This window comes from Zalophus californianus, chromosome 10, assembly GCF_009762305.2.
Source record: "Zalophus californianus isolate mZalCal1 chromosome 10, mZalCal1.pri.v2, whole genome shotgun sequence".
Lineage (NCBI taxonomy): Eukaryota > Metazoa > Chordata > Mammalia > Carnivora > Otariidae > Zalophus > Zalophus californianus.
This window is the reverse complement of record NC_045604.1, coordinates 110651428-110675141: the sequence shown is the minus strand read 5'-3', so window position 1 is coordinate 110675141 and position 23714 is coordinate 110651428. Positions and strand designations below refer to the sequence as shown.

The 23714-nt window shown below is 48.6% G+C and overlaps 1 long non-coding RNA gene across 2 annotated transcripts in view; it reads left to right on the top strand.

The window, feature by feature from the left end:
* LOC113932929 overlaps nt 1–23714 on the top strand; it is a 119394-nt gene that overhangs the window by 14975 nt on the left and 80705 nt on the right. For both annotated transcript variants that reach the window (XR_003523169.2, XR_003523168.2), the window contains exon 2: nt 12703–12903. This is a non-coding gene — a long non-coding RNA (uncharacterized LOC113932929). The remainder of the gene's footprint in view (nt 1–12702; nt 12904–23714) is intronic.

Genomic DNA, 23714 nt, shown 5'->3' with positions numbered 1-23714 from the left:
CCTCTACCCTCTGAGGATTCAAGCAAAACAGATTTTGGTGCCACTGCCCAATGTGATCTGCTAAGGAATTTGAGGATGGGGAGATGGTATTGGACACCATCAGTCAATATATTGATAACACTTTATACAGTTTAACCTCAGTGTCTCTTGAAATTCCCATTTCAGAACAATCAGAAAGGCCAAGATTTCAAAATCAGAAACCAGCCTCACACTCCGTCTCTACTCCTCATTCATTCATCAGGCTCATTTGGGCTTCTGCTATGGGGCAGGCACATTGCTAGGCACCAGGGGAAGGGGGAGACAGAGACAGAAAGCACAGCTTCTGTCTCAGGGAGCTCACGGCTGTGAAGGAAGGAGATAGTCCACGGCTGGTTCAAATTCAGCACCAAGGCCACACCAGCTCTGGGGGGAGCAGAGACAAGCCAGAGAGCCACGCAGAAAGGGAGCTATCTGAGCGGTCTTGAAGGATGAAGAGCAGATGGTCACACAGAAAGGAGAGAACCACTTCTCACCCACTAGAATGGTGGACCGTATAAAGGGTTGGCATTACCAAATGTTGGTGAGGGTGCGGAGCTGCTGGACCTCTCTTGTTGTTGGTAGGCATGTAAGATGGCTCCATCACATCAAAGAACCGTGTGTCCTATCAAATTAAACACACATTTACTCTGTAACCCAGCGAGTCTTTACCTGGGCGTTCACTGGAGAGAAATTTAAATGCATCAAAAACAAACCATGTGTACAAGAATGTTCACGGCAGCCTTGTCCCGTCATCCCAGTGTTCATGAACACAGAAGGGATCAATTGTGGATTTGTTCGGAATGTGGATAAACATATTCCAGGCAATGGAATCATACTCAGCAATAAGAAGAAACAAACTCTTGATACATAGTGTCTTGATACACAATGTGCCTGAATCTCGCAAACATTATGTCTTTCAAAGGAGGCCAGACGCAAAAGAGTGCATGTAATGTGACGTCATCCTATGAAGTCCCGAGAACAGACAAAAGAACGAATCGAGGGTGGTAGAAACAAGAAGGTGGTTTTGGGGGTGAGAAGCCGGGTGGCAAATGGTCCATGTCTAAGTGGTGGACGTGTCTACACCTTACTTTGCATGGGGGTGGTGATCAAAACTGTTAACGCTGACCTCTTACGATCACATATCCCAAAGCAGAATGAGGAAAAAAGGTCCTGGAATATTCTGCATATAGTAAAGACTAAGGATTTCAATCCAACTGGAGCATACGATGCCTTTGAGAAAGTAGGAAGTGGATGGAAGCAAGATAGAGAAATCCTATTAGGCGACATCCTTAAAATTAAATACTCAGATTTCTTATGCTATAAAGGGGTAAATGATAGGAGCTTGTGTAATACTAAAGTTCTCAGAGAAGAAATCATCAAAACAACCAGCTAGCCAACCAGGACATTTTGGCTCAAGGCATGTTTTTAAAATAATGTCATGGCCCATTTCGTTTTGGTCTTGGTGTCTGGAGCAGCATCTGCGGACTCAGGCAGCCCATCCTGGTCATCCTGGATCCTGTCCTCATGGTGTGTGTTCTGGTGAAGGAGTTTTATGCCCTTTTAACCAACCAAGGGGCAGGTTCCAGCTCACGCTTGCTGCTTCCGTGCATGTCCCTGACCGGAAGCTAGTTAAACCTGGGCGCTCTGTGCTGGCAACGTCCTATCCCTCCCTCTCAACCCGAGATAGGAATTAATCATCAGCTAATAAGCTTGAAGCCCCTTTTCATAGTCATAGGTTCATTTCATAGTCTGATGGCTTTGAAAAGTACGGTGTGGCTCTTTGCAACCGTACCAGCATCTAAGATGGTGGAGTGGTCGCCTGCGAATCGGCAGTCATTTCTGGAAAATAAAGGCAGGTCAATGTGGAAATGACTAGATATACCCGATGGTGGCATCTGAAGTAACCATCTGTCCTTTTGCTGAAGTTAAAATAGCCAGCTGTCAAGGCAGCTAGATCTGAGCAGTTTCAGCGAGTCAGGTGCCTTCACCAGCGGCGGCCTCCGGGAAAGGGCCTCTGCGAGGTCTTGGGCAGGCCTCTGTCCAAAAACCTCTCTCACCTCCACTGATATGACAACTAAGTCTCTACCACTGGACAGTAGTTTGGTGGGGACTTTAGGGCCAAGACCACATTTTAACCCCTTCCTCAGCCATCCTTCCTCCTACTTCTGCATGGTGTTAGAACATCAGACGGCCCCGCGTCATTCTGGACACGAATTTTCCAGGTTTCTTTCCCACATTTTTCAATGTGTTCTTAGTGGCCAAGGTCCCAAACCTGGTTTCCAGCCTTGGATCTGGCTCAAGTTGGCCACAGGCCCTTTAGACACCTGGGTTTCCTCACATCTCTAAAAGCATTGGATGGTCCAAGGGATTATCTCCTCTTCATGAAGGATTTCAACAGTCTTCCCTCAGGCCCATTACCTGCGACTAAAAACCAGTCACTCGGAAATATGCATGCCTCATGATGTCCCCCAGCTTGACTCCCAGCAAAGAAACAGGCTAGCTCAGCAGAGGGGACTCCTCTGAGACCCCGGGCGCTAGTAACAGAGGTTGGTTGGCCTGGCATGCGGCGTTTGGTGTTGACCGTCAGCACGTGGCACTCAAACCCACCAGCTTGCCGCCACGCTTCTTCAGAACGCTCTGGAAAGAGCCAGCATCACACATGATCTGACTCCGTGTTTTTCTTCTTCTTCTTCTTCTTCTTCTTTTGGTAATGCATCTAATCTTTCCCTGGAGAAACTCCCAAGCCATTGCTCTACCCCAAGCCTTACCTGTTTTCAGTCACGTAATCTGCTTTAGACCAAATATAAGTGTGGAATCGAGCCTCATCTTCACAGAGGGTGACAAAGGGAAACGGCTCAAAACTGTCCTCCCCCCGGACCTTCGCCAGCAGGAAAGCTCCAGGAGGTAGGTGTTGGCAAACCAGCCCCCCAGAGCAGGCCTGGGGGGGACACCAGGCGCAGGGGCCAGGGGGATGCCTGGGCAGATGGGGAGCGGTGTCAGGGTCTTAAAACTCCTTTCGTTTAATGTCATCGGGTTCTCTTCCTCGCTCCCTTCTTCCTTGTCATCCTCTGCCATCTGGCTTCTCTTTCCCCAGTTCAGCTTTGCTAGGCACCATAATGGTACCCATGAGCATACTACTTACACTGGAGTGCCAGGCGCAGACATTAATAAACGGATCTGTCTGCGTCCAGTGGTGCCAAAGGAGAAGAACCAGTTCTGTGAGCAAGTAACCCAGGTCCAGGGGGTCTCCCTGAGGATGGAACGCACCCATCTTTCTGGTTTCTCTCAGCTAGAGAAACTACGAATCTGATTCCACACTCCCCATCTGATGAAAATCCTTAGATGACAGGGAAATGTGGACAACATCATTACGTCACTCACGTGCGTACCAAAATGCTTTAGCCATACCCAAATCTGTATTTTTAAGAAGGGCAAGGTTGGGGGGAGGACGAGGCACACAGGACTCGAGTTTGCAAACGTTAAGTATAGCGATGGCATTATTTTTCATTGTTATCTTCTGTCCCGATCCCCCCCCCCCCCGCCACCACCACCACCACCACCACCATGGAGGACCTAGGGAAACGGTGTCTTGGAAATTCTGTAGGCAGATCCCAGTGACACAGAACCCGTGTGGCTTTCCTTCTCCCGGCCTGGAGCTGGAGATGAGGAGGCTCCTTGGGACCTGCCCACTCTGTGAAGAGGTGCCTCGTGTGGGCTCATGCCGCTTTCTGCAAAGTGCTTCAAAGAGCAGCTCCCCTCGTGACAAATGAATTTAAGGTGGGAGAAATACAGGGAACCTGTGCTGGGTGAGCGGCTGAGCCCTTCTTCACGGACAAAGAGGGTGGGGGATGAGTTCGAGCAACACTGTCCAATCCAGGCCAGTCTCTGAGCAGAGAGCAGTGAAAACCTCCAAGCTCCATCATTAGCTGTGTTGGACGAGTTCCTGTTCAGTGAAGAGCGTCTTAAAGGAAAAGACAGAGTCTGTACTGTTTCAACATTTTTTTTAAGCCAGAAACCAACCCAAACCCTCAGTTTGGCCAGACTCGGATGCAGTAGGATGACCTCCATGGGACTGTTTCACCCTCAGTTTTGTTGTTGTTGTTTTTATCTGCACTTGCTTTTTAGGTAAAAGAGGCCAGATAGCAGAATACATTCACAGCTGAAATAATAAAAAAATATATATATATTTTCTGGGAGCGACACGCATGCTGGCTCGTACCAGCTGTGAGAGCCAGTTACGCACACGGCATCCCCACTCACGTGGAGGAGTATCACACCGGGCACTGGAAGTCAGCCATGCGCAAGAATTTACACCATGAAATTGGTGAACACCACAAATCAGAGCCTCTGCCCTCGTGGAGCCAGCTGATGAACCCTTGCCAACCTGCCAGTGATATCCCTCCATCTAGAATTCGGGCCAGTTTCCTCTCTGGCATGGTGATTCCTTAAACCAAGATGATCTTTATATTCTATAAAGATTGATGTTCATAGACGGGAATTGCAGAAGCAGGGAAGTCAATTCAAGCTCCAGAAACATTTTAACGACCACGATGAAATAAGTCTTTTTCTCGCTCAGTGGAATTAATCAGAAGATGTCATGTCTCTTTTAATTCACCTGAATCCCCCATTACTTCAATGATTCTGGCCGACGGAGGGCTTATGTTAGATGCAGGTTTTCCCTAGTAACCTAAAGGAAAGCGTTTCTATAAAACCATAAGCCACAGTGGCATACATTAGTACGGGAACCAGTTTTTCTTGTAAAAGCAAAACTCCTCTTCAGATTTCCTTTGCTGAGTGAAAATAGGCACCGACGTAGATCTTTACTAAAATCAAGGTGGTGTTAACATGAACTTTCAGAAAGCAGGCATCCCCAAGCACCCAAATGTCTTTTTCGGCACTGTTGACCCATGCAAACACGAGTGACCAAAGGCCGCGGAGAGTGTCTGGTGTCAAACACCGGGAAGGAAGTGGCCAGGAACGCATCGTGGAAGCGCGCACGGTGTGGCCGTCAGGGAGGAGAGGGGTGGCAGTTGGCTCTTTACGGTGTCCAGGAATTGGAGCAAGACGGGTCTAGGAGCCCAGGCATAAATATTCAGGGTTTTCTTTTCCCCTTTTTATAGACGACAGTATGAGGCCAGACGAGCCCATTTGCCTTTTCCCAGCCCTGCACAATATTAGCGTGGCCTAAAAGGCCCAGAGCCCAAATGAATTTAGAACAGGTATAAAAAATAAAAATGTGAGGATTTTACTGGAGCTAGAAATTATGACCCGAGGCCCCGGTCATCTGCTCACTCCGGCACCTGCAGGCCAGGCCGCCAAGCGGAGACAGACATGCATCCTGTGTGGATGGCTGGGATTCTGCAAGGGAGCGGCTCCAGCCCTGACCCGTATGAATGTGCAAATCCCCCCTGCACCTCCTCCCCTCCCCCCCTCCCCACCACGCTCAGCACGTCCTCGGCGTGAAGACATGTCAGCACGCATCCCAGGAAGGATTGGGTGTACCTGCGGCGGCACGTGGAGTGCCCTTGAGAGGGAGGCCGCAGGGGCAGGACTGCAGAGCCAGAGCGGGGGTGACAAGTCCTCCAGCTTGGACAGTTTATCCGGAGCCAGCTCCGTGCTATTAGCAGAAAAGAGACTTTGGATGTTCTGCTTAATCTCCTTTTATTCCTTCAACATCTGAGGACTTAGTGCCTCCCACGGGCCTCAAGTCTGACGCCACCATGCCCCCCCCCACCACCACCACCACCACTCGGAACTCACTGTTTCCTCTCTTCTCCGTGGAAAATCCACAGCAGGAAAGGTGCCTGCCCTGGGCCCTCTTCCGTCTCCACCCAGCCCTGCGGGAGCGACAAACATGCCCCCACAGCCGCCGCCCACGGTTTTCTGAATGTTAAAACAGTTTTAAGCGTTTCCCGCGGCAGACACGCTCAGCGGCCCTCGTGTACAGGATGTAAACTGTTTTAGAAACTAAATAAATCTACATATTTCCAGTCTCCGAAACACATCTTGTTCAATGAAGCTGCAAGGGGAGGACGATTTTGCTGCAGAATACTGATGCATTTCAGAGCGTTTCGCCTGCAGCCCAGGACGGATGACATGTGGCAGCCTTTAGTGACGAGGACCCCGGTGGGCAACGCCTTGGACCAGTGTGTTTGCAGAGGTCTGTGTTTCTGCTTCGGGAAGGACGGAAGGAGAACAGCTCAAAAGATCAGACTTCGGTTTCCCAAAAACGTTGGAAGAAGTTTCTCCCCATGAATTACTGGAATGTTGGTTCTTCTCGTTGCCTGAATTGTCTGTTTGCATGATGACTGTTTTTGGTTATTTTTAAAACCATTTTTGCTGAGCTATAACTCCAGTATAGTAAACCACGTAAATCCCAAGTGCACATCACGGGCACATCGTTACCCACGTTCCCACCTGCGTAACCATCACCCACGTCAAGATACAGATGACTTCCAGCTTCCAGAAGGTTCCCTCGTGGTCCTCCCCCCTTGTCCTCCACGCCCTGCCCCCCAACCCCCTCCAGGTTACTACTTCTCCAGCACTTAATTACAGACGGGTCTGAACCCCGTGCCAGCGTGATCACGCCCTAGTCCTGCTCTATTGCTGTTACGCGTCCGGTCTCCTCGGCTCCGTGTTGCATGTGGCCGCAGGTCACTCTGCGAATGTACCCCAGGAACTTGTCCATCCTACTGTCCATGGAGGGTTGGGAGTGTCCCGTTTGGGACTCTTGTAGTTAACACTGCTACAAACAGTCTCGGATATGTCTTCTTGGGGACGTAAGCGCCCATCCCTCTTGGGTACCTCCTCAGGCAGGGGTTTCTTGGATCATGAGCGGGTGTACGTGTTTAGCTTCAGGAGACACCGCAGAACTGTTTTCCACAGTGTCCAGGACCGCTCCACGCTCCCAGCAACGATGTCTGTGTGTCCCAGCTGCTTCTCGTCCCTGCCAACACTCACTAGCGCCGGGTGTCAGTCGATCATGCCTTTGCATTTCCCTAAGAGATGACGATGTTCACCACACTCCCACTCTGTTCCACTTACAGAAATTCCCCCCCCCCCCACTATTCAGGCCCAACTTGTAGCTCACCTTTTCCGCGATGCCTTTTCTGACGCTGACTCTCATATTAGCATTCCTTCTTCGACCCTGTATGGAGAAGCAGATGGCCAGCACCCCACGGACGGGAACTTGGGTGTCCCCCGACTCTCCCACGCTCACGTCACAGCATCGCTCCCTGCACCAGGCAGAGCCGTTATGCCATGGGTACTCATGATGGGAGGAAGTTTTCTTTTATTCTCTTCATCTGCCCAATGAGTCCGACACAGCTGACACCGCCGAGCTCCGGGCAAGGGCTCGGGTGTCAGTAAGTCAGCTCACTGGTGGGTTATGAGGTTGCCAGTACTTTTTTTTTTTTTCAAGAGTTTACTTATTTATTTGACAGCACAAGCCAGGGGAGGAGCAGAGGGAGAGGGAGAGGCAGACTCCTTGCTGAGCAGGGAGCCTGACGTGGGGCTCTATCCCAGGACCCTGGGATCACGAACTGAGCCGAAGGCAGACGCTTAACTGACTGAGCCGCCCAGGCGCCCCCAGATTCTCTTGACCACTTTGCTGCCTCTGGTTTAGTTCCTTAAAGTGTGAGTCCTGTTTTCCAGGCCAGGATTTTGGGGGCCTCCAGTCTGGGTGTCATTACCAGCACCTCTTGTGGTGTGGACACAGATCCCATCAGTAATCCGTGTGACATTCGCCACCGTCACCACCGCCACCATTGAGATCACGTGCCACTTCTTGAGCCATCTGCTCCTCCTCAAGGTACAAAGCACTCATCCCATCCAAATACAGCATGGGCGCCTCTGGTGGTGGCCCCTGGCCTGCCCCTCTGGGCTGCTGGGAGCATTTACTAAGATCAAGTGTGGGAAAACAATTTGCAAGCCTGAGGATCACAAACAACTAAAGAAGATGCCCCACATCACTGGGAAAAGTTCTCCACACGTTGCCGTGTGGTTTTTCAGGAGCAGCTTAAAGTAGAGCAAAGCCCTAGTACGCATGCCCAGAGCATTCCCGGGGCTCCAAGCGCTCTGCTCGCACACCCACCTGAGCATGCACCACAAGTGTATGTATATTTATTTATTTATGAAGCATACCGTACTGTGAGAATATATTATGTACGTAATAAAGCATACTACAAAGTAGGTATTTTTTTGAAGGATAAAAGAAAAATAATGCAAAGACCAGCTTTAAAGGTATTTTCTGTACTGCAGGGATTGTTTTGCATGCCCCCAGATGCAGCACACCCCATGTCTCTTTAATGACGGGGTTCATGGAACAGAAAGCGCTTTCCATCGGCAGCATGTCCCTCTGGAGACCCGGTTACTTAGGAGGTATTCTCCTCTCGCTGTGCATTCTCACCCCACCAGCACCCTCTCTGTGCGCCAAACATAAATGATGCTGGAAGGCGACGCAGGCAGAGGAGGCCACGGCGCTCAGAGCGGGGACCCAGCCCCTACAGGCCTGCACCTGCATTCAGTCCAGCCCTGGGTAGGCCGACCATGTGAGCTCCTTGCTTTGTCATCTCCACTCACCTCGTCCACAAAACGAAGAGAATGATGCAGATGCTCCGTGCGCGTCCTTGGGGCCGTAAGAGGTGGCGCCTGCAGAGTGCGTGGGCGCACCTGACTCTCCGCTGCAGTCCTTCACCCTGTGCTCCGTTAGCCTCAGACACGTGTGTCCCTGACGCTGTCCCATCCGGCCCGCTCTGGACTCCGTCCCACACGTAGAGACTCCTGACAGCGCCTTTCCCATCCCTCTAGCAGACACCTCCTCCGGGGACAAGCCGGGCGTCGACTCTGTGGACATCACTCAGCATCTTAAGGAGAAACGACACCCACCAGGTCCCACCAGATGCCGAGCAGAGGTCATCAGAGGCATCCCGGCCCAGTGGGTCCTGCACACAGTGTGCACAAGCTTTTGCATGAAGAGCCAGCTCTCGGCGTCCCCCAGAGCTGCCTCAATCCCCAGAACTGAACCCGAATGTTGGTGACCCTGGGAGATTTCGGGTGGCCCAAGCAGCCTGGTCCCAAGGTGACTTCAACCCATCTCTTTGGAGGACACAGTTCAACGCACAACATTGCCCATTGTTAAATCCTGTGATGGAATTATACATTAACCCCATTTCAGTCATTTGTGCCTCATTATAAAAAAAGAGACATAGCTTCTAGTGGTCTCTTACGAGGGCTTATTGTGCCTCCCAACTGACCTTGTTCTGCACATTTCTCTGATGCTGAGATAAATTACACAGCCTGCCCCCATGGTGAGGAGCTCCCTGAACTCGGAACTGGAGACCCCAGACTCTCTGAGGTTCCACCTACCGCCCCAGGCCGCCCCCACAGGGTTCCGTTATGGTACCCATGCACAGCGAGCCTCGCAGAAAGCAGGAGGAGAGCACAGGGAAGCGGGAAGGAGGGGACAGAGACAACCCAAGAACACCATTGATCCACCTCATTAAACCTGCAAACAGAAAAGTGGGCAAAATGTCTGCAAAAATACGACAAATGTGTTCCTAGACTTAATTCATAAAGAGCTTGTGTGAATCAATAAGAACAGCAGGCCCCACAGGTAGACATTCAAAGGACGTTCACAGAGCAAGAAATACAAATGTAAATAAACATACGGGAGGACGTTCAACCTCACTAGTAATCAGAAACATAATTTTTTAAATGCTGTCTTTTATTACCAAATTGGAACTTTAAAATTATTATATATTATAATGTGTATATATGATATAATAACTATTATGTAATATGCGTATGTTACATAGCAATTATATAATATTTATTATATACATTAAGTACACGTATGAAACATGGGAAGAGTCGGAGGCATGAACACCCTCAGTGAAACTGTAAATTGGTACAAACTCCCTAGAAAACAAGAAAAATAAATAATGAAAAAAGTAAAAAGTGTTCAGATTCACTGAAGGAAACTGAGCCCTGCTACTACCAAGAAAATAAATCAGGCTCACGTGCAAGTTTACAGTAGTAAATAAATATATGGAAAGCAAGCCATTAGCACAATAGAGAGGCAGAGGGAGGGAGAAGTTTTCAAATGATTCCCACCTTTGACCTGATGAGTCCACTTCAAGAGAAAAGCTGGAAGTCTCTTCCAATACGGTCATTGGCCATGTGTACCAAAAGAAGGATTCTCAAGAAAATTTGCTTATTGGCACATTATTTGCAAAACAGAAACAATCAGAAACAAAGCAGGAGTGATCCATAGCGGCATGGCCCCGCAGCACAGTCTCACCCAGGTGCTGTAGCTGCACGCTGAAGAATTTGCACGGCATGGGAAAATCCCAAAATGCTAATGCTGGAATGAAAACATCAAAACACAAGATTGTGCAGACAGCATTAGCTTATGTAAACAACGCTCGGAAAAAAAGCCTAGGCAGAAACACAGAAAAACATGACAGTGTGTATTTTAGGTATTGTCAAAAAAGCCTAGGCAGAAACACAGGAAAACATGACAGTGTGTATTTTAGGTATTGTCAAAAAAGCCTAGGCAGAAACACAGAAAAACACGACAGTGTGTATTTTAGGTATTGTCTTACGATTGATTTTTATAACCTTTGGTGAATGTTCAAATATATATATATATATAAATCTAAACAATAATTCACATAAAAATAAATTCGTACTTAGTATTTTTGCTGAAGCTGGGCTCTGGAAGGGTGCAAGGGTGTGGGGGCGGGGCACATGGCTATAGACAGGTAGCAGACAAGGTCAGGGGTGGCTGGCTTCTGGCTGTGCAGGGTCGGGGCGTGATGTGACACGGGCAGGCGGGAGGCTGGGAAGCACGGGGGCAGCCTCCTCCCCCCCCCGTTCGAGCAGTGAGCTCTCGGCTTTGCCCTCCCCACTTCTCCCCTCTCCGGCTCGGACTGATGCTGCCCAGGCCAGCCAGGAATCCAGCACGGCCAACCGACCCCCCAAAGGTAGCGCCCCAGAGGCGCCCAGGGGCCCGTCTCCCGGATTGAGAGTTGGCTCGTTCTTTAAATTGGGGTGAAAAAAAATAAATTGGGGTGAAATACACACAACATAAAATTTACTGTTTTAACCTTTTCCCATGTCCCGTTTAGGGGCATTGAGTGCATTCACTGTTGTGCAACCACCACCACCGTCCACCTCTACAGCTTTTCATCTCGTAAAACTGAAACTCGGACCCGTTAAACACTCACTAGCCATTCCCCTCCCCAGCCCGGGGGCCTTGCCATCCTGCCCTCTGTCTGTGAATTTTATTCCTCTGGGACCTCACAGACGTGGCCACAGCCAGGATTGTCTTCCATGGCTACCTTATTCTACTCAGCATCATGTCCTCAAGGTTCATCCACGCGGTGGCAGGTGTCAGAACTCCTTCCTCCTTAAGGCTGAGCAATATTCCAGTGTCTGTGTAATGTATTTATCTGTTCATCCATCAGTGAACACCTGGGGTGCTTCCAGCCTTTTTCACGATTGTGAGTGATGCTGCTGTGAACATGGGTGAGCAAATAAGACCCTGCTTTCAGTTCTTTGTGGAACTGCTGGGTTCCGTGGTCTTGTTTTAAATGTTTTTCATAGCGGCCATATCACTTTATATTCCTGCCAGTGGTGCACGAGTGTTCAAATTTCTCCACATCTTTGCCAACACTTACTGCCTGGGTTGTGTATGTGTTTGGTTTGGGCTTTTTTTTTAAGATGTTATTTATTTATTTGAGAGAGAGAGAGAGAGAGCACAAGCAGGGGGAGGCAGAGGGAGAAGCAGACTCCCCGCTGAGCAGGGAGCCCGACGTAGGGCTCGATCCGAGGACCCCAGGATCAGGACCTCAGCCAAAGGCAGACGCTTAACCAACTGAGCCACCCAGGCGCTCCTGATTTTTTTTATAACAGCCATCCTCATGGGCATGAAGTGGTATGTCATTATGGTTTTGGTTTGTATTTTGAGGGGCTTGACTTTCAGGAGCGCTTGTCTCCCAGCTCATAAAATCCCACGAGCCTTTGCCAGGTGATGCGACAGGATAGATGCAGGGGGGCAAAAACGGAGCCAGGGAGGCCAGTGAGGAGGCCAGGGTCCAGGTGGGAAAGAAGACAGCATTGGACGTCGAGAAGCCGATCGGATTCGAGAGAGAGATTTGCGAAGTGGGACTCATGAGCTAGCTAATGGGTCGGACAGGGTGTGTTTCAAAAGGAAGAACCAAGGAACCCGTCTAGGTTTTGTGCCTGAGGCAGCGGGAGCGTGGCTGGACCGCTGACGGAAATGGCAGTGGGGAGAACAGTTTGCTGGGCACGAAGAAGTTTGAGTTAGCCATCCCACAGAGGTGGGGGGTGATATCCATACATATATGGACACCGGCTACTCCGATAAAGGAAAGGTGACACCAACCCTAAAAGCAATCAGTATGCCACCATCTCCGGCCCAAACCACCCCTAATCCAGCGGGAGAGACTCACACAAGCAGGTAAAGACATCCGATGAGGTACAGGGTGGTGCTCCCCCCAAGCTCACCCACAGCTCACGGCACCTGCTCCACGAATAGTTACTGAGCCGTTTCTGAGCAGGCAGACAGGCCCTCGTGGAGCTCAGAAAGAGTTCCTTGTTAGCGTCAGGCACCGGGCTCACTCAGTAGCCACTTCACAAGGGGCCTTTTCTCTCCGGCAGGCGGGTCCCACGCACGAGGTCCTCCTCCAGATGCAGTATCTGGACATGGCGGCCGAGAACCCCTCAGGCTCCACCCCCAGGGGCACGTCTGGAAGGGTCTGGAGGAAAACTCCCGAGGGCATGCTACTCGTGATCCCCATCTGCAGTCTGCGTCACCATCCACGCCCTGGCCGGAGCCCCCGAGGAGTTCTGTCCTGACAGGTAAGTGACCTGAGTGCTCCGCTTTCCAGTAACCCTCAGGGTTGTATCGTCTTGGAGCTTTGTTTTATTATGAGGTAACATTTACATGTGGTGCGATGCCCAGGTCATAAGTGCACACGTGATAAATCCTGCAGTTTGATAAACACGTACGCCAATGTGATCGCCACACCAGCAAGACATGGAATATTTCCATCACCCCAGAAATTTTCTTCATGCCCCTCCCAAGGCGGTCTGCACCTGCCATAAGGCACCAGGGTCCTGGTTTCTGTGACTATGGATTAGTCTTGCTGGCTGCCGAGTTTCATACAATGGAACCATCCGGTGTGTACTTTTCCTGTGGTTTGTTCCTTTTTATTACTGAGCAATAGTCCATGGCCTGGATGTACCACAGTCTGCTTATCCACTCCCTTGTTGCATTTGGGGCTAAAACCAGTAATAGTGCTATCGTCATTCTTGGGAAGGCCTCTCACAGACTGTGTCTTCACCTCCCTTGGGTAAATCTCTAAAGGTGGGAGCATCGTGGAATTTCTGAAAGAACCTTAGCGGTGTTGCTTCTCATCCAATCCCAGATGCCCTCCACCCATTCTGGGTTGACCCCATTGTAAAAAGATAATCCGAATATCCGCCTGGACGCGTCCAACCCACTCTCTCCAGCCAAGGAGTTTTACAACTTCCATGTGCACACTAGGCTGGGCATTTAATTAACTGTGTTGAGGAAAGTGACACAGGGGCCAGCTTTTAGTGGCTTGTAACACTGAGGGGTTTATGGCCACATATTAAAACCAAAGCCATAGGGAGACTGGCTTGGAGCCAGACAAATCAGCAGCAAGAAGGGTAAAGATGTGTTGAAAATAAAATTTAATTTTCCAGCTGTGGTTATGAGCAAGCCCTATTCCGGCTTCACTGTTGGGTCACAGCCTAACAAATGAGGCAGGCGCGGAGGCATCCGAAGCCCGGGCCCGCGGCGGACCGAGGAAGATTTAGCAGCCTCCCGTGTGGGCTGGATCCGGAACAGGCACAGCCTCAAAGCAGGATATTAAGTCGGCGTCCTTTTTTGCATAAATCCTCATGGTCACAAATCAGGGAATCACCTGGAACCTATTTTACTAAATCGCTCTGCACAACAGGTCAGGCACAGCGGGAATTAATTCCGTACTCAGCCTGGAGTGAGAATGTCACAATCCAGGCGGGCCCCTCGCTTGCGGCGGAGCCCGTCCCCAGTCAGAGCGGCCGTGTAGCCACATAGGTGGCCGCTGCAAGCCCAGCTGCTGGACTCACCACCCGCCTCCTCGGGCTCTGTGGCCAGGACATGTCCTTCCCCTGCCGATGTGCCCGCACCCGCCACCGTCGCTTCTCAGCCCCTGCTGGTCTTCCCCCCCTCCCCGCCTGCCATGCACCGCCACCCTTCCAGGTCTGCCTAATGCCAGTTGCTGGCGGCCCTGTATGAGTGCACACCTCGCCTGCCGTGCCCCCCACCCATCTCCATTCCGCATGAGCTTGCTGGGGCTGCCGTAACCAGGTGCCACCCGCCCAGTGGCCTGACCATCGGAAATACTGTCTCACAGTCTGGAGGCCAGACGTCTGAGACCGAGGTGTTGGCAGAGTCACGTTCCCCTGCAGGCCACTGGGGGCCAATCCCGGTGGCTCCTTCACTCGTGGTGACATCACTCCAACCTTCCCGTGACTTTCTCCAGAGTGTGTCTCTTCGCGTGGCAGTCTGCATATAAGGACCCCAATTACACCGGATGGGGGATCCACCTGATTCCAGTATGGCCTCATCTTAACTACTGAACTATATCTGAGCAACCCTATTTCCAAACACAAGCACGTTGTGAGGCACTGGAGGTTAAGACTTCACCAGACGAGTTGGGTGGGGTGGGACACAACTCAACCCATGAAACCTGAAGCAATTCCTTACACACTGCAGGTGCCCTATAAAGATGTGACTTAATCATATGCTGATGGGGCACCCAGGAGATGCCAGGTATGGGGAGAGCAGTGAACAGTGCGCTCAATGACCTTCAGTCATCTGAATTTGTATGACTGTCCAAGAACAGAGACGTTCCATTCTCTCATGGCCCTCACTGTCTCCTTGCCTGGACCTCAGCTCAGCACAGATGATGGGGAACACCTGCAGCCCTACGCGCCCCTCCCTGCAGCACTGTGCTGGGTGAGGTGTGCATGCCTCTTGCCGAAGTCATCCCAGGTCATTCCCCTGGAGCCTTGCTGAGAGACCGCAGAGACACGGCACTCTCTACTTTGAGTCAGGTTTGATTCCAAAGTCCCCGTGGGCTTGGGGTTGTGTCATCAAGAAGCAGGACTGGTTTGAGAATGTATTCTCAGGGAACGGTCCATCAGGCCGCCCTCACTTTTGATACTAATTGTAAGTTAAGGGGCCCCCAAAACCACCCTTAGGTTCAGCAATCTGCCGAAAGACTCAGAGAACTCGTAGAAGGCTGTTCTGCTGATGGTAATTGTTTCGTGCAGTGAAAGGATACAGGTGGAAATCAGCCCAGGGCAGGGTCTGGTAAGTTTCCAAGCGTGGAGCTTCTGGCACAGAGCATGGCCAGCCAGGGAAGCTCCTCTGAGCCAGGAATTTCACGGGGCGCCACCATGTAAGCTTGACGGACTCCTAGCCCCCTGGAGGTTGAGCTGATGTTGCAAGACCCACAGCCCCCACCCTCGTTCATATCTACTATTTGGTGTGACCCAAAGCTTCTGGGGAAACAAACACACTTCTGTCAGGCATGACATTCCAAGGGCTTTGAGATCACCCCCCAGAGCCAGGGGCAAGGGCCAGACCTCTTATTGGGCAGTTACATTTTTTTACCAACACACCGAGGGGTCCATAGATCCATTCGATAGGGGATTTTAGTGGATTACATCATTTCATTTCCTATGCGTGGGATGGGGGGGACAGAGGAGCCCGTGAGAATGGGTGGTGGCTGTACAGAGTGAAGCAGCCAGTCTGGGAGCCCTGGCCCCGATCACCACCGTGAAATAGGGGTCCTGCCTGCATGGGGAAATATGTCCCAGAGCGCTTGTCTCTCAGTCCGCAGGGCATGTACAGGAGGGTGCTGCAGGGTTATTGGTGATGCCCGGGAGGTGGAAGCCACCTGAGCCACCACCAGGGGCAGGTGGACGGGTAAAACAGTGGAGCACATAGTCTGGTGCAACACGGCCATGAGGAGTTGGCGGGGTAGATGTATAAACACAAACACGGGTGGATCTGCGTTACGTTCGTGGTGCCCAGTGAAAAACGTAAAAAAAGAAAACGTAATAGGGCACAGAACAATCACATAAATTAAAAACCCAGCCACACAAAGCAACAATATGCATTTTGCAGAAACGTGAACAAAAAGGTACGCGTTGAGAGAATGTTGGGCCCTGGTGGGGTGGGGGGAAGATGATGGGAGAGGGGCGCGGCGTTGAGACGGGCCGGAGGCCTGAGCACGAGCCCAGACCGGGAGCCGCACTGTGCCACCACCGACTCCGCTCCACCTGAACTTAGGGACGCTCCCTTAGTTCCAGCTGTACTCAGATTTAAACAACAACAAAAAAAGAATGTTCTTAATTATCCCTTAGTGGTTCTCGCTGATTTAAAAAAAATGGAACCATTATATCTTAGGAAGAATAAAATAATGTCTGTTGGCTCTTACACATAAGGTGAGGGAATGGGTGTGCTCTTTCTCCACATTCTGTCACCTGCTTCCCGAGATCTGTTGGAATAACTGGATTTATTATTAATAATTATTCATTACCCAACTAATACATTTGAATATTTTGATGAAACAAACGACTTCTTAGGTATTGATGAACAACCAAGGTTAAGAACATTTAGAATACCCCGTGCCAACAAAAATTGTGCGGACCATTCTCCTGTGTCATGTAAGAGTCTCATTTCATTTCACTATATTATTTTATTTCATTATTTGAAGCACTTACATTACACTATGGACCAGACCCTTGCCAGGTAAAATATTAACTAATTTAGCAGCAGGTTTGCAAGATACAAGACCAATCAATCAAAAAATTCAGTTAAAATTCTATACATGAGCAATGAACAACCCAAAGATAAAGAAAACAATCCCATTTACAATAGCACCAAAAAAGAATTAAAAACATCAGAATAAACATAATAAAAATGAAAACCATTTACACTTTATACTACAAACCATTGCTGAAAGAAATTAAAGGTGTAAATAAATAGAAAGATATCCCATATTAATGGAACAAAAGACTTAATATTTTTAAGGTAGCAGTTCTCCTCAGAGTGATTTATAGACTCAGCCCAATCCCTGTCGAAATTCCTCCTGAATCCCTGTCTTTGAAGAAATTGACAAGATGATCTTAAAACACATGTGGGAATTCAAGGCACACAGAATTGCAAAAACAGTCCTGAAAAAGAGCAAACCTGGAGAACTTACTGGTCCTGATTGAAAAACCTACGACAAAGCCGGGATAATCAGGAGAGCTTGGTGCCAGCATAGCGTAGACGTCAGGATCAGTGCAGTAGGACTGAGAGACCAGAAATAAACTCCTACATCTATGGGCAGTTGATTTTTGACAAGGGTGCCAGAATAGTCTCTTCAACAAATGGTGCTGAGAATATTGGACCCTTACATCCCACCAATCACAAAAACCAGCCCAAACGGATCAGACACCTAAATGCAAGAGCTCAAAGTATAACACTCTTAGAACAAAACATAGTTGTACATTTTCATGACTTTGTATTAGGATGGATTCTTAGCTATGACACCAAAGCAGTAAACAACAAAAGAACAAATAGATACGCTAAGGTGTTATCAAAATTAAAAACTTTTGTGATTCAAAGGACATCATGAAGAAATTGAAAAGAAAATGCACAGAATGGGAGGGGGCAAATTTGCCAATGCTATATTGGGCTGGGTGTGCGCTTGGATATAAAGCTAGATCTGATAAGGGACAGTATCTAGAGCATACAAGGAACTGTTACAACTCAACAATAAGCAAATGACCCAATTTAAAATGGGCAAAGGCTATGGCCATACATTCTATACCCCCCCACGGGGGGTCTACAGATGGCCAATAAGCACATGAACAAATGCTTCATCAGTCATCAGGGAAGTGCAAATCAAAACCACAAGGAGGTAACACTTCACGTCAGGTAGGATGGCTGTCATCAAGAAGTCGGACAAAGAGGTGGAGGGGATAAGAACCTAAGGTGGTACAGCCGCTTTGGGAAGCGGGCTGGCTGTTCCTCGAACAGTCGGATGTGGACTTACCGTAGGACCCAGCAATTCCACTCCTAGGTATATGCCCACGAGACCTGAAAGTATATGATGATGCAAAAAGTCATCAGGAATATTCAAGCCGCAGGATTCATAACAGCCCAAAAAGTAGAAATGGCTGAAATGTCCATCTGCTTGAGAATGGATAAATAAGATTACAGCATACCCATGGAGTTGAGCAGAATTCAGGCACGAACAAGAATCAAGTATGGGCATGGGCAGGGGCCTTGAAAACATGCCACGTGGCAGAAACTTACCACAAAAGACCACCTGTTGTGTGACTCCATCCATATGAAATATCCAGAATAGACTTTTTTGGGTAATAAAAACGTTCTAAAATTGATTATGGTATTGGATGCGCAACAATGTGCATGTATTTAAAAACCACTGAATGATGCAGGAGCACCCGGTTGGCTCAGTCACTTGAGCAGCCAAATCTTGATTTCAGCTCAGGTCACGATTTCGGGGTCATGAGGTAGAGCCCCATGTCAGGCTCTGCGCTCAGTGGGAAGTCTGCTTGGGATTCTCTCTCCCTCTGTCCCTCCCGCTCCTGCTCGCGCTCTCTCTCTCTCTCTCTCTCTCTCTCTCTCTCTCTCTCTCTCTCTCTCTCTCTCTCAAATAAATAAGTAAATTGTTTTTAAAAAATACATTAAAAAAATAAAAACCATTGAATTATACATTTTGAATCCGTGAATTCACAGGTATGCGAATTACATCTCAAAGTAGAACTATTTGAAAATAGTAATTTAATGCTTCAAACAAGCCCACCATTCTCTGCATTTTAAGGATCACACAGAGAGGTTGAGGGGCATGAAACCCAGCGGCATGGCCCCGGATCCTACATCATTACTCCCCTATCTGCCAGCACATCTTACACAGGCCACCACTCATGAAAGATAGCAAGATAGGTAATGGATGAATGAAGTGGTCCGTTTCCTTCCTTGTAGCATTTACCAAATAAATGATGGATGATCTAAAGAGTTCAATATAAAAACCAAGCCAACATCTAGAAAGAAATACAGGGAGTCTCAAGGTACAAAGGACTTTTCAGGCGTAACAACACAAAACAAATGGCACCAGAGATGAATGGAATTATACCAACATACTGAAATTAGAGGGGGGAAACCCACGCACAAAATTAAAAGTGGAAAGACAAAGTGGGAAGAAACATTTGCAGTGTGCATGTAAAACCATGGCTTCAAAGCCAGTTCTAAAACTAGGAAAATAACTACCAAACATGTAAAATATTTGATGGACTCATTAAAAATATAAAACAATGGAAAATGAAGTATTAAAAATTGAAATTTCGGGGCACCTGGGTGGCTCAGTCAGTTGGGCACCCAACTCTTGATTTCAGCTCAGGTCACGATCTCAGGGTTGTGAGATTGAGCCCTGCGTCGGGCTCTGTGCTCAGCGTGGAGTCTACTTGAGATTCTCTCCCTCTACCCTTGCCCCCTGCTCATGCTCGCACTCTCTCAAATAAATTGTTTTTAAAAATTGAAATTTCGAAGCTCTGTAAAAGGTAGCACCCCATGTGAGTATAAGTGCAATGACATGGACATTTTCATTCAACTGCTCACAGAATAGAAAGCCCCACAGGATTTCTGGAGCCACACTGAGGCAGAAGCATTCACAACAACTACAGTGTTTACACCTTGGACTAGGAATCTCACTTAGCAACTTATACCCAAGTAGCAAATCAATAACCACACAAAGGTTTAGATACAGATATGAGTTCCTCACAACCAGAAATGAGAAATCTATATATGCAAAAATAAGTAAAGTTAAATAACAAGTTAAATAAAAAAATTAAATAAACCATGATAAGGTTGTCTGACAATTCTAGGTACCGGTTAAAATGCTACCGAACGGCCTTGGGAAACGCAAGCAATAAAACATCACAGGGCAGAGAGCAAGATCCGGATCTGAAATAAGTAAATACAGAGACAAATACGCACAGAGGGAAAAAAGTAGTGCACGGAGCAGCGCTTGATGCACGGCAGGCCCTCGATAATCGTGCGCGATGGTGGAAAATGAGAGCCCGGCAAACACACCAAGATGGGAACGCTGGCTTTTGGGAGGGGTGATTTGGAGCAGTCTTTGTTTTGTCCACGAGTTTGTGCATTTCCTCGATCTTCTCCCATCAACACGAACTGACTTTCTAATCAGAACATCACGTAATTCGATTTTAAAGGTCTATAGAGATGTCAGGTGAAAGAAACACTGAGAGCTGCCCGTATTTTCACCAGTCGGTGAGGATGGTCAAATACAAATCCAGCCTAAGCAGAAGCAGAACAGTCAGGTGTTGGGACTGGAAACAGGCTCTTGGTCTCTAAGGAAGGAGGTCGGGGTTCACGTCCAGTCCTGGGCAGCCGTGCGGACCAAAAACTAACCAACACCAACAACAGAACATTTCAGTGGGTTCTCTTTCTCGTTTGATTCCCCGTCGATAATCACCATCCCTCCTGTCAGGAAAGCTTGTGGCTCCTGGCTCATGGTAGGTGTTTTGTCAGAAACCAGAGAAGCACCCCAGAGCCCACTAGGGCCCCGTGGACACCAGGAGCAGGTGCCAACCTTCAAGGCCATAGGCCTTCAACGGAACACACTCCCACTCCACGTTTGAATATGCGCGCCGTCCTGGATTATTTTTGTGCATGATGAAAAGTCCTTAATGATGCACAGACCCAAGTCCCTAGCGAGGGAAAATACATAAAATGTCATCCTGAAATCTGAAAACCTTTTCAGCCCGGATAGCCAGGCTGTGTCAGAATCTGTTGACGAGTGTAACTACAACATTCCTGGAGAGCGGCGGGGGGCATGGATAATAAAGAAGATTTAGGATCATGTTTGAGCCAAACAAAATAATGTAATTTCATATTAACCAGCTGCATGAGGAGTCCAGTCACTCGGTCCAGTTTATCCCACCACCTACTCCCGATTCTCTTCTTTTCACGCAGATGTACAGTCATGGTCCTAAAACTATGGTTTCAAAGTCTGGATATTTGGGGAAGCATCAAACAGTGCGCCACTGTAGGGCTCGCCTGATCGGCGACAAGTCGGGGTCATTCGCTAGACCCACCCAAGGGAGGGGGGTGCATAAAAGTGAACCTATGAAGAGATGGTTGATAAAATACATCTCCTCCCTCCCCCAGGGCACCCCCAGTAATCCCCCGCGTGGCTTCCTGTAGGGTGGCGTTTTCCTAGGACTCCAGATATTTGTTCCCGACCCCCAAAGATCAGGACCTCAGACCCGAGCTGACATAAATCTTGGTGCTGAAGTGGGGGTTTCCTACTCTGCTTTGCACATGTCCCCCCCCCCCCCCGAGAGGAGCCCCGTGCGACATGTGACACTTTGCAGACTGGCCACCTGAAGGGCAGCAGGCACTGGAGATGAGCCTCAGCCGCCGTCCCCCCCCCACACGCTGTCTTCTATCTGATGTGTCCATCGACTGTCCAGCCCCGAAGACCTTGGCAGGAGACGCCTCAAAGGGACCGGAGCTCCCGCAACAGGAAATGTATTCAGCACGTCTCCTGCTCTCTGTTCTTCTTCCTGAAGGGACCACAAGCACTGCAGGGTGGCAGCAACCTGAGGCTGCGGGAGTCATAAACTCAGGGAGGTTTCCCAAGCGTCAGTATCGTAGCCGGTCTTGTCTTGCTTCACTGCCAAACGGCCACAGGAATATCGAGGGAGAAATAAACATCCCCCCATGGCAATTGTTGGCTTCGAGAATTCACGGAGAGGATGTAAGAACACAGCTTGTGAGCTTCTATTCCCTGCAGTGGTCCAGGTGCAACTGTTCATGCAAGAGGTCACCCCCTCCACAGATGACAAAGTCACTAGCGCCCCCTGGAGTTGTGCACCAGGACAGCCCTAAGATGTGACCTCTGCCTTGCTACAGGCCTATCCCATGGTCCTCCCGAGAGATGGGGCTTGGGGTCGCTTGGGGCTTGACAACACGCATCGTAGACCTGCTGGCTCTCGCCCAGATTGGTGGATGAATAGGGCCATCCATTGTGATGAATAGGGCCAAAGCCCAGTGCCACTGCACCTGCCAAAATAGAAGCCGACAAGTAAGACCCTAGCTCAGAATATTGTGATATTTTAACACTCACAAACTCTGATGTCAGTGGTAAAGTGGCCCTAAAAATCAGCCAGAATCATTTGCTGGTTCTTTAAATATATATGTAGGCCAATGGAGAGAGAGAATTCATATGCTGTACAATTCACCAGTTAAAGGGTATAATTCAATGGGTTTTAGTATATTTGGTTTTGCAACCATCCCAAATCAAATTTTAGAACAGTTTCATCACCGCCAGTGGAGCCCCTGTACCTTGGGATTCACCCCCCCACATCACCTCCACCCTCCTGCCCAAGTAAACACTAATTTACTTTCTCTCTACAGACCCACCTTCTGGGCACTCGAGACAGAGGGCATCATACAATAGGTGGTATTTTGTGACTGTTTCTTTCATTTCACGTACTTTCGAAGTTCATGGTAGCATGTTTCAGTAATTTGTTGTACATTATCGTTGAAAAGGATTCCACTGCATGGGTAGAGCACAGACTACAATTTCATCAGTAGATGGACACTTGGCTTGCTTCCACTTTGGAGGGATGACCAGTGATGCTGCCATGCACATTTATGTACAGAGTTTCTGTGTTTTCATTTCTGTTGGGTAGAAACCCAGGAGCAGAACTTCTGGGCTAGATGATAACTCTGTGTCTAGCGTTTTGAGGAACTGCCAAAGTGCTTGCCAAAGTGGCTGATCCATCCCACGTTTCTACCAGCACTGCATGAGGGTTCCAATTCCTCCCCGTCTTTGCCAATGCTCTGTGTTCTCTGTCTTGGTGACTGCAGCTATCTTGGAGGGTGGGACGTGGTTGCTCGTTGAAGTTTTGATTCCCATTTCCCTAATGGTTATGATGTCAGACATCTTTTCGTGTGCTTTTTGGCCATTTATATATCTTCTATAGAGAACTATCTGCTCAGATCCTTTGCCCACATTTTTCAAATTGGGTTATTTTTTAAAAATCAATTATTACTGAGTTGTAAGAGGTTGTGTGTTCCTTATCAGATATAAATCTGCAAACATTTTGTCCCGGTCTATGGGTTGTCTTATCCCTTTCTTGATGTTTTCATTTAAAGCTCCAAAGTTTTTAATTTTGATAAAGTCAGGTTTATCTCTTTTTTTCTGGCTTGTGTTTTGGTGTCATATCTGAGGAACCCTTGGCTAATCCAAAGTCATGAAGATTTGTGCTTGTATTTTCTTCTAGTTGTGGTTTTAGCTCTCACACTTAGGTTTATAATCCCTTTGAATTAATACCTGTGGATCAAGTGAGGAAGGGGTCCACTTTGTTCCTTTGCCTGTGGCTATTTACTTGTTTCAGCATCATTTACTGAAAAGACTGTTGTTTCCCACTGAATTGTCTTGGCAGCCTTTTCTGAATCAATCAGCCATAAATATAAGGCTTTATTTCTGGACTCTCGGTTCCATTCCCTTGATCCAAATGTCAGTCCTTATGCCAGTACAACATTATCT